This window comes from Ambystoma mexicanum, chromosome 1p (assembly GCF_040938575.1).
Source record: "Ambystoma mexicanum isolate Mex_15411 chromosome 1p, UKY_AmexF1_1, whole genome shotgun sequence".
NCBI lineage: Eukaryota > Metazoa > Chordata > Amphibia > Caudata > Ambystomatidae > Ambystoma > Ambystoma mexicanum.
In genome coordinates this window covers 632,918,519-632,937,003 of record NC_090921.1, presented here as the reverse complement: position 1 = coordinate 632,937,003, position 18,485 = coordinate 632,918,519, and positions in this window count along the sequence as shown.

The following is an 18,485-nucleotide window of genomic DNA, read 5'->3' as shown; positions in this document are numbered from 1 at the left end:
TCTCGGAGGCCTGCTTGCAGAAGCATTTGTTACCCAAGTTGTTCATCAAAACTAGAGTTTCTCTAGACTGGATGCTCATGTTGGTGGAAACTTTGTCCGGGACTCCACCTTCTGCAAGTTCTTCTAGATTTATAGTGGAGCCGGCTGCTTCCAACATATATTCACTCCAGTCGGACTACGGAGGCCTACTCACAAAGCTATTGTTGGGTTGCCAGGTATATAACATTATATAAACATGTACAATTGTTGAAAAGGATCAAAAGGAAGGAGAGAAATAACCTGTAGCCTCAAGGTTCAGAGAACCACTGCCACACAGACACTATGCACGATAAAGAACAATTAAGGGGCACACACGGCTCAAAGGGATACTGCCCCAGAGTCACTTTGTTTAAAAGCGGACTCACACAGCTCTAAGGGCAAATCCCTCACAGTCACCATGACCAAATGCTCACTCGCACGGCTCAAAGGGCAGTTACCCCCATAGTCACTTGTGTCCAAAAACGAATACACTCGGCTCAAAGGACTATTGCCCCACAGTCACCGAGACTAAATGCTGTTGCACTCCGTTCCCGGGGATAATGCCTAGTAGGAACCATGTAAAAAAATACGGAACACTCACAGCTCACGATTCGCGGCTGAAAAGGCTAGTAATCAGTCACTGTGGGACGGCGCCAAGCAGTACCCCTACCTACTTTAAAACACAAGTTGTAGGAGCTGTGCAAAATATGCAAGTTATGCCAATTCTGTTTGTTTTGTCTTGCTTCAAAGAACAGTGAGTCGCAGTATGGAAAGGCAACAAGTGTCCGACCAGATCAATGCAGTGAATGCACTAGCTTGCGTGTGTGTGTGTGTGTTGTGTGTAGGTTTGCCCTTCTTTTACTTTACTTTAACTTTGCTTTGCTTTAGTAACCTCTCGGTAGCGGGCAGAGTTAAATTACTAGCTGGATTTCTCTCATTAGATCTTTAGTGCATTTTGCCAGCGGACGCTGGGGGTAGCTCAGTGTTAGAAATACGTGTTAATAGTGGTAAAGGCGTACATCCTACTTCACTGCTACCACTGCGCCCCGCTGACCACTGGCAGACCACTTTCCACGCCACTTGTCCGCACCGCGTTCTGCGGGATAATTAGGTCTTAGGGATTCGCAGGAAGCAGAGATTTAACCTCCATGCCTTCAATAGTAAACAGTACAGAAATACTCTCCAACAGACTACTTTCCACACGATTTGTCAGCTGAAATATATTCTTGCAGTCAGAAAGAAGAAATGAAGGTGTCTAATGCTTTATTTGCATATTTGTATTCTGTAGCTGTAACAAAATTACTTCTAACCTCGCTTACACTGCCAAAAGTATATTCAGACTTGTAGATAAATGTTACTTCACACAAATTACAATATAAAAGGTATGAGCTTTTTAAGCATTTAGGCTTGCCTGGCTCCACATAGAAAACCATTGTACTAATTGGGAAGATTGAAACCCTCCTTACTAGTGAGGGCCATAAATCAACAGTGTGTTGCATTGAAGACAGCATACTGAGAATGTTCTCTTAACCGGTTTCTAAGGGGCAGAGGAAACACAATTTTGGATTGCTTGTGTATGATATGCTGCTAGTTTGTGTTCACACTACAGGGCTGCTTTTACAGATTTCCACAAGAAAACAAACTCACCCGAAATTAGAGGCCCCTGTCTGTTTTCCCCAACAAATGTTAACAGATACTTGTTAAACTAAAGGCTCGTCATTGCATTTAAGAGGTCAGCCTATAGCAGACTATTAGGTTCAACACAAAAGGCTGGTGGACTCCTAATCTCGACATCGGAGCAGAAGACCTTTCAGCACCTTGCTTTTTCTAGTTAAACCTAGTGTACGCATCTTTTGCGGTTAACTCTTTAAATACCACCCCATGTTCATGTGGCCCTGTTTAATATATGATCCGTGCGGTCAGCCACCGCGAGGTTCGGCCTATGTAACAGACACCACAATTGAATTACAGTTAGTGGGTAGGGGTGTGGGGGGCAGATGCAACCTCGAGCAAATGGCTTTTGGGCCCATGGGGTGGGATGTGGCCGATGTGGAGGATCTCCTAGTCACTCTCCCTTGGTCCCAGACGCAGGTAACCATGACCCTCCCACATTCCTTCATACCTCAGGTCAGCACAGAACAGTTTGGCAAACCTTGAACCGTCCAACACACATACTAGTGCACCTCGTAGTAGCCACCATACCTTTTACAACAGACAGACTGGAGCACCTTCTAGGCAGACCCAAAATCCTGGCAAGTGAAAAACGGCTATTCCCTTCAAGCAAAGTCAGTTTCAGTCACACGATACACAGTCTGTTTTGATACGGTTACAATTTACTCAAACATTCGAGAAATACATTTCAAGCTCCTATTGAAATGCTTTATGGTTGGTTGCAACCTGATCTCAATGCAATGTTTCATGTTTGCAAGTTTCTGATGTCGGCTATTTACACCTGCGAGCCCAGTATTTCCCGGATGAGGAATTAACTACATGTGAAACAAAAGTAACAATCCATTGGCATCCAGCAATGCATTCTTTCACCAATAATGCAATATTGTAAATTCACCGTAAACCAAACATCTAGAGAGTTTAAGCATCTTACAAAGAACGTTCCTAGCTCACAACTCGGATGCTGCGGGAACAGGTAACCTGTACAGGCAGCCCTAGACATAAGGAGATTACATTCTTAAGATAGTGGACAAGTCAAATGCAGGCCTGGCCCAGTCCCCAACCTCCAAAGTGAGGCTAGGGGCATAGAAGAGCAATCACCAATCCTGCCTAATTTACATGACACAGATGCAGACTCACCCAAACCTAAACCCTGAGGGAGAGCAATATAAAAAGCAACAAAGGGGCCGATTGTGGTACGGCAGAGGTGCTAACATCAGGTGGCACAAAGGTGGTGGTAAGATCAGGTAGCAAGAGTAATAGGATGGAGTTGGAAATATGAGAAGCCAGGTGACAGAGGAGGTTGAAGTAGTAACATCAAGTGGAGGAAGTGGTAACTGGGGCGTATCCACGCAGAGGGGAGAAGGTGGCCATTTGCAGGTGATATCAGGAGGCAGAGGTGGTAAAAGATATCAAGAGAGGACAAACATAGGAACATCAGAAAGTGAAGGCAGTAATGAAGAGCAGGAGGCGGCAACATCAGGTTGCGCAGGTGGGACTGAGGGTTAGGGAGAATAGTAGCATAATAATCCATACCAGGAAGGTTCCAGCGAACAGGTTGGCCCTAGGCAGGGTGAGTCAGTGGGAGAAGCCATGAAAGGATAAAGAAAAAAGCCCATTGTTGCCAACAGATAACCCCAAATGCACTCTTATGGGAACTAGTCCCTGTGTAAAATGTGTGGTGCTCCTTCGAACAATCAAACCAAATATTCAAAGTTCCTAGAAAAACAACCGAGTGTTTTTAATTTCACACTCAAGTAATATTTAGCTCTCATAGGCTTTTTTTTTTTTATACACAGAAAAAGACAAATATGTACCCAATATATCACTTCTACTAATAGATCTAGTGCAGAAACAAAAAACAAATTCTGGAAACAAAAAACAAATTCTTTAACATGAAACAGATTAATGGTAGGAGTCAATATTGGGTGTATAAATTGCTGACTCTGATAAATGCTGACACATTTTGGATAAGTTACCAATTTTCAAGGCTGTCAAGCCATCTTTTCCTGTCATTAATTCAAATTCCTCTGTGAACCCACAAAGGAGTGAGCTATTACTCAATTATACTCTTAATATACATCTTACATAATCTATTCCCCTGTTTGTATACCTATAGTCAAATAACAAAACTAGTGTCAATCCAAATTTAGACCTGGGAAACATTAAAGTACTAATTTATACAACACAACCAATAAAAGGATGCAGGCACTCGCCCACTACCATTCCTCAGACTACTCCTGCAACGTAATGCAGCTTCAGAATAATTGAAATTATTCTAGTGGTACAGAAATTGAAAGAAAGGTCACCTTCTATCCACTATGTTATTTGCTACCGCTCACCCCTTTTTTACCCCTCACACAACTCACTTGATTTTGATACATAACTCCACAGACAACGGAGCAGTAGACCGGTGAAACTGGTTGGGTCCCGTTTCCATGTTATAAAGCCTAGCGCAGCTCATTTCCATGCTCTCTCAAGTGCTGGGAGATGCTTCAGAAAACTCGTGCCCATCTTTGACGGCCCTACCTTTGCATCTGTACTGCAATGCTCAACAGGGAAACCCAGTTGTCAAATGAGGACAACATTTAAGTGGCTCATTGTTCACCGCTCCGAACTGTTAAGGATTTTACCAGCATTAGTTCAGATGTGTCTGATATGTGGGATGTATTAAAAGGTTTGAAGCATCAACATACTGAATTAAATGTGAGCCTCTAGAAGGGACTAAACCTCGAATACCCCTTTAGATTATTTGTAGTCTTCGCGCAACTCGAGAAAATGGACAGGGTAATCTGTCGAATGCACCATACCTGGGATGTCAATAAGCAAGCGCAAGCTCTACACTTCGCGGTCATCTTACTAAGACGCCATCTTGGAATGCATTATTTACTCCATGATGTTATGCTGTCTATCAATATTGCCAATAATCTAGCGTTCTCAATATACTATCCTGTAGAGACTCTACATGAGAGTGCCGACCATCCAGGGCGCTACTTGTATTCCTGTTGGTCAGATACACTCCTGAGGCATGTGGTGTTAAAACGTCCTAGTGTCACTATTGGTTTTAAATCTAGCAAGGCCACTTCTGCCTCTGTGGAATAAGAGGTGTCGTTTCTCTCGCCTATCCAAACGGGATGCATCATTGACTTCAATGTGCAATCACATTTTCACATTTATTTAGCAGCTCCGCGGTGGCATGTAGCAACGATATTCCATATCACAAATTGGCCCCAAATCAGCCTGTATACCGCTCAGGAAATCCTCCTCACAATCTCTTCCTAGATAGTTATTTACATATCTAGGCATCCAATGGAGGCATGGTGGGACCAGAAGCGTGAGGGGAGAATTAGTAAGAAATGCTCTGGTTAAAGTAGACCACAAAAGACCTCTACAGTCCTCCCTGCCATCTATTCTCACGCACCCATCTGTTCGCAAGACTACATAATTGGACCTTGGACAGTCTACAACTAGAGAGGCACCAGAAGAAACTTTTAGGAAAACCTAAAGCCCACAACTTCCAGAGCAACTGCAAACAGGTGCCAACCCCACTTTCTCACTGGGAAGGGCATGCAAGAGATCCACCAAACTGACCCTTTTGTTTGGGACAATCTCATTCACACTTTTTTTGGCCCTGTTGCAATTATTCCCCTAATAAAAGTCATTGAACTCAAGCATTTGGCTTTGGTGTACTTCTTAGTCCCAGATGAACACTGTAACAGGTGATGTCAGACTTGGAATCAAAAAAGCTTAGATTGGCTACCCAATACGGTACACTAATGCCAATCCTTCAAGGATTGTTCCCATTCCTCAGTCCCCAGGGAAGTAACCCAGTTTGAGCCCCAAGCATCCGATGATCCCACCCATGCACCCCAGTGAGATGCTGTAAAGCTTATGCGAAATACGAGCGGAAACATGGCGTCGGTGGGCAGCCATTTTGGACACTCATCTCCCATCACCGTAATAAAAGTGTCTATGCGGACTGTATTTCAGTAGCGAAAGCAGAGCAGAGCAAGGTCACATAACTACATAAATATTGTTGCTGCTGTGAATAGTTATTATATTGTCCACTGAAGGACGAATACGAGGAGGGAGTCGGAGCTTTCTGCAGGTGCCTGATAAGGGGTTCTGGGAATGAATGCAAGGAGAGGGGCACTGGGTTTTCAACTCTCTGCCCCTTCCACTTGTGATCTGCTCCTCGGCTGATTGTAGTCACAACTGAGAAGGGCGGTGATGCCCCCATAAAGAGCAGAGGGTATTCTGTGGAAGGCAGTTAGAACCTGGACACCCAGGCAGTCTTGCTGAGCTGGAGGACGCTCTGCCTCAGACCCCGTTACTACGAGTGATCTCTTCGCCTACCTGCTCCGGGACTAAGCAGTGTCGTAGTAGCCAAGATGAAGGTGTCTTCTTCTTCCTTACGAACGGTGATGCCAATATATATATGATTATATGTTTATGTATACTCATACATACACTGAGTGAATAAAGGGCCTATAACGAGCCATTTTTATTTTTACTATAACGATTAGTCTATGTGTGTATTGCCTGAGTCCAATAACTTGTTTTGCCATGGGCTCGGGAAAACGCGGTTCTCCTCACGTGGCCAAGCAAAACAGATGCGTAGGGGACTAACCAGAGTAAAAGCCCAAACCTGTGGAACCACCAGTCAACTAGGGAGGTCAATACCGGTATCCAGTCTTTATATCGAAAATGTATATAGAGAAACACACATATCAAGGATTTTATAACGAAAATCTGTATACCGAATGTATTTTTGGGTGGGGTAAAAAATTAATTTTTGGGGGGGAAATGTTTGGGATGGGTTTTTAAGGGTAGTAAACAGGGGCTTTGGGGGGGCACCCCACAACCCCCCCAAAATAAAAAATAAAATCAAAGAAATGCATTCGGAATACAGGTTTTCGTTATAAACTGCTCGATATATGTGTGCTTTGCTATAAGACATGTTATGTTATGGGTACTTATATAGCGCACCGTCACCAACGGAATTGGTCCCCAGGCGCTCTGGTGGATCTGTAAATGAGATGGTGGGATGGGTTAGTGAGGTAAAGCGGGAGTAGGATAGTGAGAGGAGTGGTGTACTGTTGGCAGCTTCAACTCGGAAGACACCGGTGCTGAGCTTTGGTGCGAGTATTGGATCGGTGTCCGTCCGCATATGCTGTTGGTGCGGCTTATGTGTTGTTGCAATGTGGTGAAGTGCGTGCGGCTTGTTGTGCGAGAGATGGCTGTGTGAGTTTTTTAAGTATGCAGATAGTTTGCGTTTATATCGGTTAGTGGGTTATGTGACATTAACATGCAAGCATTCACAGTTCTGTCTAAGTGTGGCACTTGCTGACCTACATAATTCAGTCAGAGTGTGGCACTCACCGGTCCTCACAAAACCATCCAGATACGGCACAGGCCAGTGCCCACAACTCCATCCAAGTGCGGGACATGCTAACATTCTCAATTCCCTTTAAGTGTAGTGCTTGGTAATCTTCATAATTCCGTCTAGATGTGTCACTCGCCAACCTTCACAATATTGTCCAGATGCGACGCAGTGCGAAGCTAGGAAATCCGCTTAAGTTTGGCACATGCTAACAATCGAGATCCGTCTAGGTGTGGCACATGCTAACATTCACAATCCTGTCTAGATACAGCGAAGGCTAATGTTCTCAAATTCTAAGTGTGGCACATGCTAACATTCACAATCCTGTCTAGATACGGCGCAGGCTAATGTTCTCCAGACATGTAACCGTCCATTTCCCCCTTGGCAGTGACTGGATAATGGGGCCAGCTAGAGAAATCGGTGGCTGGAGAAACAAGAGATTGGAGAGGCGACAACATGAGGTTGTAAGAGGTTCAAGAAGGAGATGGTAGGAAAGGGGCCACGAAGATCAAGAAATCAGGAGAGGGTGGTAGCCAAGAGAAGGCGGTAACATCAGGTGGCAAATGTGCACCTGGGTATAGTAGGGTCTACAGAACATTCAATTTGTGACCTAATTCCAAAGCTACTAATAATCTGTTGTAAAGCATGTGTTATGGACTGTGGAATATTATGTGCATTCGCCATCACACCCAAGCATACATCTCCAGCTAACAAATACGCCTCGAAGACCCTTCACCAGCAGCATAGGTTTGGGCTCTCTAATTAGTCAATGGCATGTTTCCGTCAGTGGACCTAGATCAAGATTAAAAATCTTATTAAAAGTTCCCTCCATTTATGAGACTATTGCCAAGAAACTCAAGTAGTCGGGGACCAATACAGTAAGAGAATTCAGGTGTGTCATAGTTCAGACCTTATGTGTTGAGCAGCGTCATAAGCCTATGTAGAGGATGACCACGCAAACTTGACCAATGGGCTGAGCATTACTGTCAAAGTATAAAATATACAAAGGGTGACCCAACCTCACCAAAAGGCTACATCAAAGCATGTACAAAAATGCCCTACGTGGAATACATTTATAGTATAGAACATTCGTTAGCATTATTAGAAGTAAAAAGATGTCACTTTAACTGATATGTTTTAAAGAGAATTAGTATCCCCGAAGAGTAACCAGTAGCTTTCACATGGTGTGTGATTTGTTGGACTAATTCTAATAGAACGTATCAGTATATATGCCTACACGTTTAAAGAGTTTAGTGCTGGGATTTATTCCAGGTTTTATGGAAACATCAAGATTATTAGATTTGTTTGACCAAGAAAATGCTTATCCAATGATTTGATTCCATCTCCCACACCAAAGATCTGATTAATCGTTGCTGTGAAGTTTACTGAACAATCAGAACATATAGGTACCCTCATTCATGTTCAGGTTGATATTTGCTGGCATCCATAAGTACAAAAACACTGCCTTTGTCAGGTGATTTTATAGCTACTAGCACCCTTGGCGGGCGCGTCAAGCATTCAAGTTGCTAAAAATCCGGGCTGCATCCAACGATCCAAGCCTGAGTTCTGAGCAACCCGAGCAATTGAGGCACCCGCCGACCATTTTCCTTCTCTCTACACACTCTCCCCAGTCACCCACCAGCCTCTGCCTCGCCACCCTCCACTTACCATTTGCAGCACGCACCTCACCCGACTCCACTGACAGCCGCCATGGAAATGGAAAAGGGGCTCTGCACCAGAGCCATCTCGTACAGTTCCAGGGCAGCCATGTTAGATGTGGAATAGGATTGTATGAATCAACAGGTCACATGCTCGCCAGGACCCACGATTCACACAAATGTATTGCTGTTGGCACCCCGAGGATTAGCCATTGGGTGCTAATAGCAACAAGCACCTGCTCTGGGGGCTTCACTAGGTGGGAAGGGTACCGGAGTCCGGCATTAAGGCAAGAGCCTAAATTGGGACTTGGTGAATAGAGTGGGCACAGAGCAGTACAAAAAACACCCTCCCATGCTATATCTGAAACAATGTGTCAGGAATCTTTCAGGAAAAAAATCTTAATTAGAAGAAAGCTTAGAACCCCAAATTCATTTTCCTTGTTCCTTTCCAAGATGTGCTGCTCTTGCAAACATTTTCACACAATTGATAAGACTTACATAGACTGTACGTAATTGTTAAAATGTTGAGCCCATATTTTACCTTCTCATAACTCCTCAGCATTGACCTAAGCTGCTGCACTTGTGCGGAGCAACTTCTGAAATAAAATGCAGGGCTTTGGCTTAGCAATGTAAGTGCTCTGTCTCCGAATGTCCATACCTAAGCAGTGGCAAATACTCCACTAATCATTTTTTTCTTCTTTTTTTTTTTTACTAGCATATAGTTTATTTCAAACTTTTGCCTTTACATATAAACATTTAAATAACATTTTAATATTATTTAGAGCATGTGTTGCAGTAACAGCGAAAGAAAAAATGAACAGACAAAAAAAAAAGAAAAAAAGGAGAGAAGAGGGTGTTGATATTTTCACTTTAACATGAGATGGATGGCACTTCTATATTATTCTTTATGCATGTCATATTATGCTCTGAGAACATTAGACCATCACTACTAGTATGGAGACTAAGGGCCTCATTACACGGACGGCGGTAAGGGTTAACGGTCACCGTTAATGGTACCGGTGACCGTTAACCCTTACCGCCTTACTACGAGGTCCCTTTGCGAGTCGGAGACTTTAACGTCTGCTTTTTGCAGGCGTTAAAAACCAACCCGCAAAGGGACCAGGTAGCTAATTACCGTACCGCAATTTGCGGTGCCGTAATTAGCACCTTCCCCATTCCCATTATGCCCTATGGGGCAAAAATGGGAATGGGGAAGGGCAATGGAGGGAAGGAGGAATTACCGCCCCACCAACCTTGGAATAGGGCAGCAATTCCCCTTTCCTCCAAGGCAGTGCCGGTATTTTACCGGCATGGACCAAGGTGCTAATAGCACCTTGGTCCACCGCCGTCCGTGTAATGAGGCCCTAAGATTTCCTTCTCATCGAGCCCCATCTCCTTAAAGCGTACTTATGTTAAGTCAGTTTGAGGATTTTCTATGTTTTACAGACGGGGACGTCTATCTCAGGCTTAGAGTTTCCTATGTGTCGGTTCTAAATATCTCAGAGCACTTTTCCCAGGACGAAAATCAATTTACAGTTTTTGCTTTCACCAAGCTTGTGCCACCAGTTATCAACATCCGTTTTATTCAATAATCATTCATGAAAAATCCTAGATACTTTGTTCTCAGCGGTTCAAGTTGGCTACCTGTTAGAACCACATGCTTTAATGTTTCATCAGGCCCGTTGCAAAGGCGACACCTGTGGTTATCTCCTTATATTTGTTTCCTGGCGATCAAGTGTTGCTTTGTTTGATATAGACTGAACCTGAAGCGCATGAATGCTGCTCGGTATCTTGGGCTAGGAAATGTATCTAGATACATTGGCAAGCTGTTTAATGCCTTCACTTCTTTTGCAGGAAGTGAATACAGTTTGATCTTTGATTTTGCATCTTGTGTTCTCATCCAGTCGATTAACCAAATTTTCTTTTTTCGCAGCATTTGGGCTATTTATTAGTAGATCGTCAGAAATTCCGGCATTTGTTATGAGCGTCATGCAAAAATTGGACTAGGTATCCAATATCCAGTCCTTTGGATAATCAGGATTACTTTCCAAAATTTTGAATTGTGTCTCGAATTTACTGAGCCAGGTTTTTCGAAATAATGAGAACGCATTCCACTCAATTACTGCGTACAACGATCGCAGTCCAAGTTCGTTGCGAATCAGTTGCACTCCACTATTCCAAATACATAACAAATAATGAATGCCCCTTTAATGCAGGGAACAGTCACACCAATTCTTAAAAAAAGAAATAAAAAAAAAAAAGAAAACGATGTCAGTCAGGGCAAATTACCACCAATATCTCATGCTTATTATGCTAGCCAAACATTTGCAACAAGGTGGAGCAATCTGGCTGTTGCCCCCCCCCCCCGGCAGCGTTGGAGCCCTAATATTCCGCACTTAAGTCTCAGTGGTGAAGAGCCTTTTTTTTTATAATAGTGAAAATCTTACATGGACATCTTCTGTTACTGAGAATTATTCTTTGTAAAACAAATGTTAAAAACACTGTTCCTATGTTAACAGGCCCTGGTAAACCTGGCCTTATTTGCATCATTGCTATACTATGCAAATGTTATGAAATCTATTTCTTCCTATTTTATGTCCTAATTGCGGCTCTAACAAAAAACTGGCTCTCCTGGTTCTTCGACTTCATTGATGGAAACATTTAATAAACCCTACATTCTTTGAATTGGCCCCCCCATGTACAACCACACATTTTATTTGAACTAATGAGTCCTCACTTTCATAGCTGGAGAGGGCTATTTTCCCCCAAACGGCACCTATCCGTCTCAAGCCTTGTCCCTTATCGCTATTAGTATTGTACAAATCCGTTGGGAGAGGTTTCTTTAGGAAAGATCTGGCATTTTAAATTATATGTTACTAAACTTCGATCCACAGTGGATGTTGGTGTTGCTGGAAGAACCAAAAGGCCTCTTTCTGCATTGCTTTTCTAGTTTTCTGGTTAGGAAGATTCAGTTGCTATACCAAGAAGTCGCCCGTTTCACTTTACTCAGTATTTAAGCTACAACACAGCTATAGGAATAGAATTAACCCCAGAAAATTATTTGAGACCCGTTATCCATAGCAAACGTTCTGCATGAAGGCCACATTGTTTTAAGTATGAAAAAAAGAGGCACAGTACTTGTCAGAGACATTAGCTTAACCATTATCGAACTGGATATAACATACCTAAATGCAGATTCAATTTTAACTGCATTGTAGGGGGCGTGGTCTGCACGCATGGTGTGAAGCCGCGAATCCGCCGTGCTCCTGCCCAAGATCCTGAAGCCGCCGACACTACGGTGGCAGAATCGAAATAGCAGCTATAAAAAATTAAGAGGCACGTAGCGGAACCTTATTGCTCCACGCGGCTGAAATCCCAGTGGAAATCGGAGCTGGCAAAGAGGATAACGGAGCGTTTGAAAAAGCTCCCCTATGGCATCCAAGATGGCAGCAGAGGACTGCGAGGGCCGGACTGGGCGGAAGCAGATGAGATTGTGAACGTTTGCCCTCCGGATCGAGACGAGTACTGGGCTGAGACCCCACGGGGGAGAGCGACCCCCGCCGGAAGCCTGCCGAGGAGCTGGAGCGAAGACGAGACGGACGGAAAGAAACCTACCCCTTCGGCGCTGTGCGGCGAAGAAGATCGAGGTGAGCGGAGTCAGTCGACTGGGGCACCAGGATTGCTGGCGGCTGAGGAGCGCTGACGGGCAGGTACACGAGCAGTCCCGAAAGGCTTGACACAGCACAGGGTTCCCTATCACATACAACTGGGCCCTTACCTCGCACCTGGAGGGCAGACAGCGGAACTGGGATTAGGATTACAGAGTCAAGACCTACAGCCCGCCCTGTCCATCTGGAACCCTCCAACGGGGCCATGTCGCCTCCTAAGAACAGATCAAAGGCCGCCACGATGGACGCTTTCACAACTGCATTCCCGAGGCAGCAACTACCGCAGGAAGCAACCCCTGCGGCGGACCCGCCACCCTCGGCGTTGGACCCCCGAGACGCTCAAATCTTGCAGGCAATTGCAGCGCTACGCACATCTATGGAAGGCATGATCGGAGAAATCAGGTCAGATATACAACTGATGAGACAAGATGCCAGCAACCTGACGGAAAGGGTAACTAGAACTGAAACGTCCCTGCAAGTAACCAGCAAAGACACACAGGAGCTAAAGGCGAAAGTCCAGGAACTGGAACCGACAGAGGCTAGACTAGAATCCCGCTCAGAGGACGCAGAGGGGCGGGCCCGCAGCAGCAATGTCCGTATCCTCGGGGTTCCGGAGGACATGGAAGGCCCAAACCCCACCGAATTCATCGAAACGCTGCTGCTTCAAGAAATTGGGGCAGGCTCACTTACCCAGGGGTTCTCAGTGGAGCGGGCCCACAGATCCCTCCAGAAAAGACCGCCGCCGGGCTCGTACCCACGCCCGATAATTGCAAAAATTCTGAATTTCCGTGACAGGGAAGTGATATTGCGGTTCTCAAGAGAAGGAGGGGTGATAAAGAGGAATGACTCCGTAATAGTTATATACCCAGACTACACCCCAATGGTGCAACGATCGCGGAATTCCTTCATACCTATAAAGGCCAGGTTACGGAAACTCAACCTGAAATACAGGTTGTTGTATCCGGCGAGACTTAAGATACTATATAAAGGGAAGGCAGTCTTCCTAGAAACCCCAGCTGCCGCTAATATGTGGCTTGAGCATAATAACCTGGCCGACGACACCGAAGAACCTGAGAAGGGGTCCATATGACTAAGGAATGACAATCTATGGAAGGGACCGCACCAACAAGCTGGAGATAAGGTCAGCGACATCACTTAACGCTGCAACAAGCTGAAGTCTTGATTGGGCAGGAGCACGAAGGCCCAAGCGCGAGACCGTCAACGACCCACCCCGCCTAGAACAGTGCAGGCCAAATGCCTACACACCACCCGTACCGAAAGGCCTGGAAAGGCCCCGAGGCTTGGGAGCCCCTGAGCGTCGCAAGTTCAAAACGACTGCTGGGGGCAGCTACTTGTTTTGTTTTTCGGTTAATGCATCCTCCACGTTGGAGGATGTGAAGGTTGGTAAATCTCCGATGGTTAAGCCTACGACAAGGGACAGGAGGACAGAAACACTGAAGATATTGGACCTAAGCCTATTACAAACGGGGAGTGATGGGGACACAGCCGCCATCAGCATACAGCCCTTGCAGGAGTGGGATTGCTCCCAGACCCCCTAAGAGACCACCATGGTTGTACAAATTAAGATAATGATGTGGAATGTGCGGGGCCTGGGCACATATCTCCGCAGAAACAGAATCAAGTCCTACCTGCAGCGGAAGAAGGTGGACATTGCTCTACTACAAGAGACACATTGCTCTGCCGAGTTGGAGGCGAAGATCAACGAACACTGGGTGGGACAGGGTTTTGGGGCCTCCTATTCCAGATTTGCAAGAGGGGTCTACACCTGGATCGGCCCCCACGTACCTTTTCAACTCACTAAAATGGATAAGGATCCTGAAGGCAGATATGTGGTACTATGGGGGACACTTGAACAGAGGGAAGTGTGTATAGTGAACTCATACTTCCCCAACAACAATATCCCACTACACCTGAAAGATCTGAGCTCCAAAATGCTACAGTACAGAGTTGCCTTCTTTTTATGGGGAGGGGACTTTAACTGCGTCCATGATCCAATGCTAGACAGGTCCAGCCCCACAACGAAGGGTCCTTCAACGGCCACATCCCTGACAACCACGACCAATGAATTGGACCTGGCGGACGTCTGGCGGGAGCTGCATCCAGGTGCGAGAGGTTACTCGTCTCCACATGCCCTCCATACCCGGCTAGATTACCTCTTTGTGGGCAGGGAACATTTACCTCCCGCAATATCTGGGAAGAACTATTTCAGATCATTCGCCACTGTTAATCGAAGGAATCAGACCGGCCCGAGACCACCCATCCCCATGTGGAGGATGCCTGCGGAGGACTTGGGGGACCAGGCGTTTAAGGATGAGCTACACGAGTCCATAGACAATTTCATAACCGAAAACACTGGGAGTGTAGAACACGTCAGCACGCTATGGGACGCTCTGAAGGTAGTGGTGCGGGGGTAAGTCATTGCTAAAGCGGGCGGTATTAGGAAACTTCTGCGCAGCGAGCTAGACGAGGGAGAATTGAAAATCACGGCACTGGAGGCAGCCCCGATAGACACCCCAAAGAGAGAAGAAGATCTTAGAACTTTGAGGGAGAACTGCAACGATGCATGGAACAGGCTATCAAAATTCGATTTTATTACTAGAACCAATAGGACACACGCCGAGGCAGACAAACCCGGCTGACTGTTAGCTTGGCTTTGCAAAAAAGAACACGCCAGACATATAACCACTGTATTGAAAGACGAACTCGATGAAACTCACAACACTCAACAGGGTGTCAATGACACCTTTAAGAATTTCTACGAACAATTATATTCCCATGCGGACCAGATTCCCCCCCCCCCCCCCCGAGATCAAATACAGGACACTTTAGATGAGATATGCTTACCCAAATTAACCCCTGCACATTCTGAGGCTTTAGATGGGGACATCACACCCGATGACATTACGGAAGCAATTAGACCCCTGGCGACGTGTAAGACCCCGGGCAGTGATGGGTTGCCCCCGGAATTTTACAAGGCATTTGAACCCTCCTTGACGCCACTATTGCTTGAAGTCTTCCGAGAATCCTATGAATGTGGGACCCTCCCCGTTAGCATGAGAGAAACTTTGTTGGTCCCCATACTTAAACCCGACAAACCCACAGATAGGTGCGACTCTTACCGCCCGATTGCAATGATAAATTATGATGTTAAAATACTTACGACAATCCTAGCCAACCGACTAGCCAGAGCAATTGGAGACTTAGTGCATGAGGACCAAAACGGTTTTGTACCCGGTCGTAATACGACCATGAACCTGCGTAGGCTCCAACATATAATAACCCATACCGACACAAGCAAAGAATGCTATGCACTACTGTCCTTAGATGCTATTAAAGCATTTGATTCAATATATTTGGAGTGGCTAGTGGTGGTCCTGGAGCGGTTTAGTTTCGGTCAGGGGTTTATTAGATGGATCAAAATACTGTACAATGGACCGCGGGCACGAGTAAAATCTGGAAGATATGCATCGGAGTCGTGGGACATCCGCAGAGGTACCAGGCAGGGGTGCTCACTCTCACCCATGCTGTATATACTGGGCCTGGAGCCCATCGCTCTCTTTTTTAGGCAGCAATTCTTCGATGCAGGCATTCGGGTTGGAGGGGTAGACCATCATCTCCTTATATGCCGATGACGCGCTGATATATGTCAATAATTCCCTTCTCAATGTACCAACAATGCTGGACGTTTTAGACAATTACGCCAAGGTCTCGGGCATAAAATTCAGCAGAGCCAAGTCCTGCTTGTTCCCGCTCGCGGGACTGAAGGGAAAGGCCATTACGGAACTTCCTCTGGTGGGCATAACCTGGCAGACCACTTCATTCCGATACCTTGGGAATCAGATTCTACACACCCCAGAACTAATGCACAGTACAGATCTTGGATACGTATGTATAAAGGAAAACTATTCCAACAGGATGGAGAAATCTTTCTTTCAACTATAGCAAGCAGGAACTCTGCTCAAATTTGGCAGTTACTCAATCTTAACTCAAATTTGAACAATTTAAAGTCACAATTGAATGGAGTTTCAGAAAATCTATGGATTTCACACTTTGCTCAATTATACTCGGACAAAGCCTTTCATACACATAACTATGGATCTAACTCTTCAGGCTCATGGAATTTAGAATGCTCTGAAAACCTAATTGAGGCACTCATTCTTAAATCATCTTCCTCCCGTGCGGCAGGCCCAGATGGTATCACCAACTTTATGCTTAAGCAACATCCTCAGATATGGGCCAAAATCCTGAATAACATCTTTCAACGTTTATTAAAAACTCGCAACATTCCCGATTCATGGCGTTCATCGGTCATTGTGCCAATCTTTAAGAAAGGGGATCGCTGCGTACCAGCAAACTATCGTCCGATTGCACTTTTAGATGCTCCAGGCAAAATCTTTAATCGCTTAGTGCTATCGGCCTTTAACATATGGACATGTAAACACAAGCATCGTGATAGCAATCAAACTGGATTTGTTTGTGGCCTGGGGACTTCAGTAAACCTTATGATTCTCAACACATTGAAAGCTCAAGCTCATCAAACTAAAACATCATTGTTTTTTGCATTTATAGATCTAAATGCTGCATTTGACTCGGTTTCTCGGATAAAACTTTTTCAAAAACTAATGAAAGCTCAGTGCCCTCAAGACATCATGGACATTATTATTGCTCTTCATACAGGCACTTCCATACGTGTCCGCCTATCTACTGCTGGCCTGTTATCTACAGTCATTAAACATCAAGAGGATTAAAACAAGGGTGTATTTTGGCATCAGCGCTATTTAATTTTTTCATTCATGATGTACAAGAAATCTTTTTCAACCTATCCTCCGATTCACCAAAAATGAATGGCTCCGCAATCCAAGCGCTCTGGTATGCTGATGACTTAGTTCTAATATCTAAGACACCGACAGGCCTTCAAAAACTAATTGATGCACTTTCAATGTATTTCGATGATAATGAACTATCCATGAATATCAAAAAGTCGCAAATTGTAGCCTGCGTTGTGAAACGATCTCAGAGAACAAGATTTGTGTGGAGGGTAAAAAACATCGCCCTTGACACTGTGTCGAGTTATAAATACCTAGGAACTCAATTTGAAGCCAGCTCGGTGACAACAGAGCATTTTCAATTACTGCAAAGTAAAGTGACAACTGCGATATCACAATCCAAATTGATATTATACAAATACGGTAAATTTTCTGTGGAGTCTGTTCTACATTATTGGCAGCAGAAAGTAATACCAATAATACTTTATGGCCTGGCATCACGAGACATTTCAGATGCAAAGGAACTTGATAAAATCGAAGCCAAATATTGGAGAACCCTTTTTCATCTGCCACAATCTGTCCCCATTGCGTGTATCAGATACGAACTTGGTCTCATCTCTCTTAGGGCTAGATATCATTGGCAGCTCTGTGCCCTGCTCAGAAAATGTCTACCGAATATTGAATCTGAGACCATAATTGCTGTACTGGCAAAACACCTGCTTCAATCACCTCAAAAATTTACAGTGAAATGGACTACTTATGTATACGATATTATGGCATCAGCAGATGTTGACGTTGAAACCTTGATCCTAAATCCTAACCGTGCAAGAAATAAAGTGTACATTCACGATTGGCGGACAAATCGTGAACTCTGCTTGAAATATAAACATTTCGATACGCATCTCTATCCTGATAAGAACATGAGATGTCCAGAAAAATACTTGCTAAAGTCACCATCTCCATATATATGCGAATACGATTCAATTTATGGTTGACCAAAGATATCCTGGCTCAGCGTAAGCTAATACCCATGTCGGAGAATTTTTGCCGGTTCTGTCTTGTTGTGACTCAAAAAGAAACTCTAGAACACCTATTAGTAGATTGCACGGCACTTTGCTCAATCAGAAACATTACATTTGGAAAAAATATGTGTGTGGTTGCTTCGGTCCAGCCATCCTTGAGATGGTCTTGTCTCTTAAACTCAGCCAACATGAGTTTAGTTATTGCATCAGTTCACTTTAATAAATTGTGCTTAGATACCGATGAACATATCTAAAATTGTTATAAAATTAAAACACGTGGA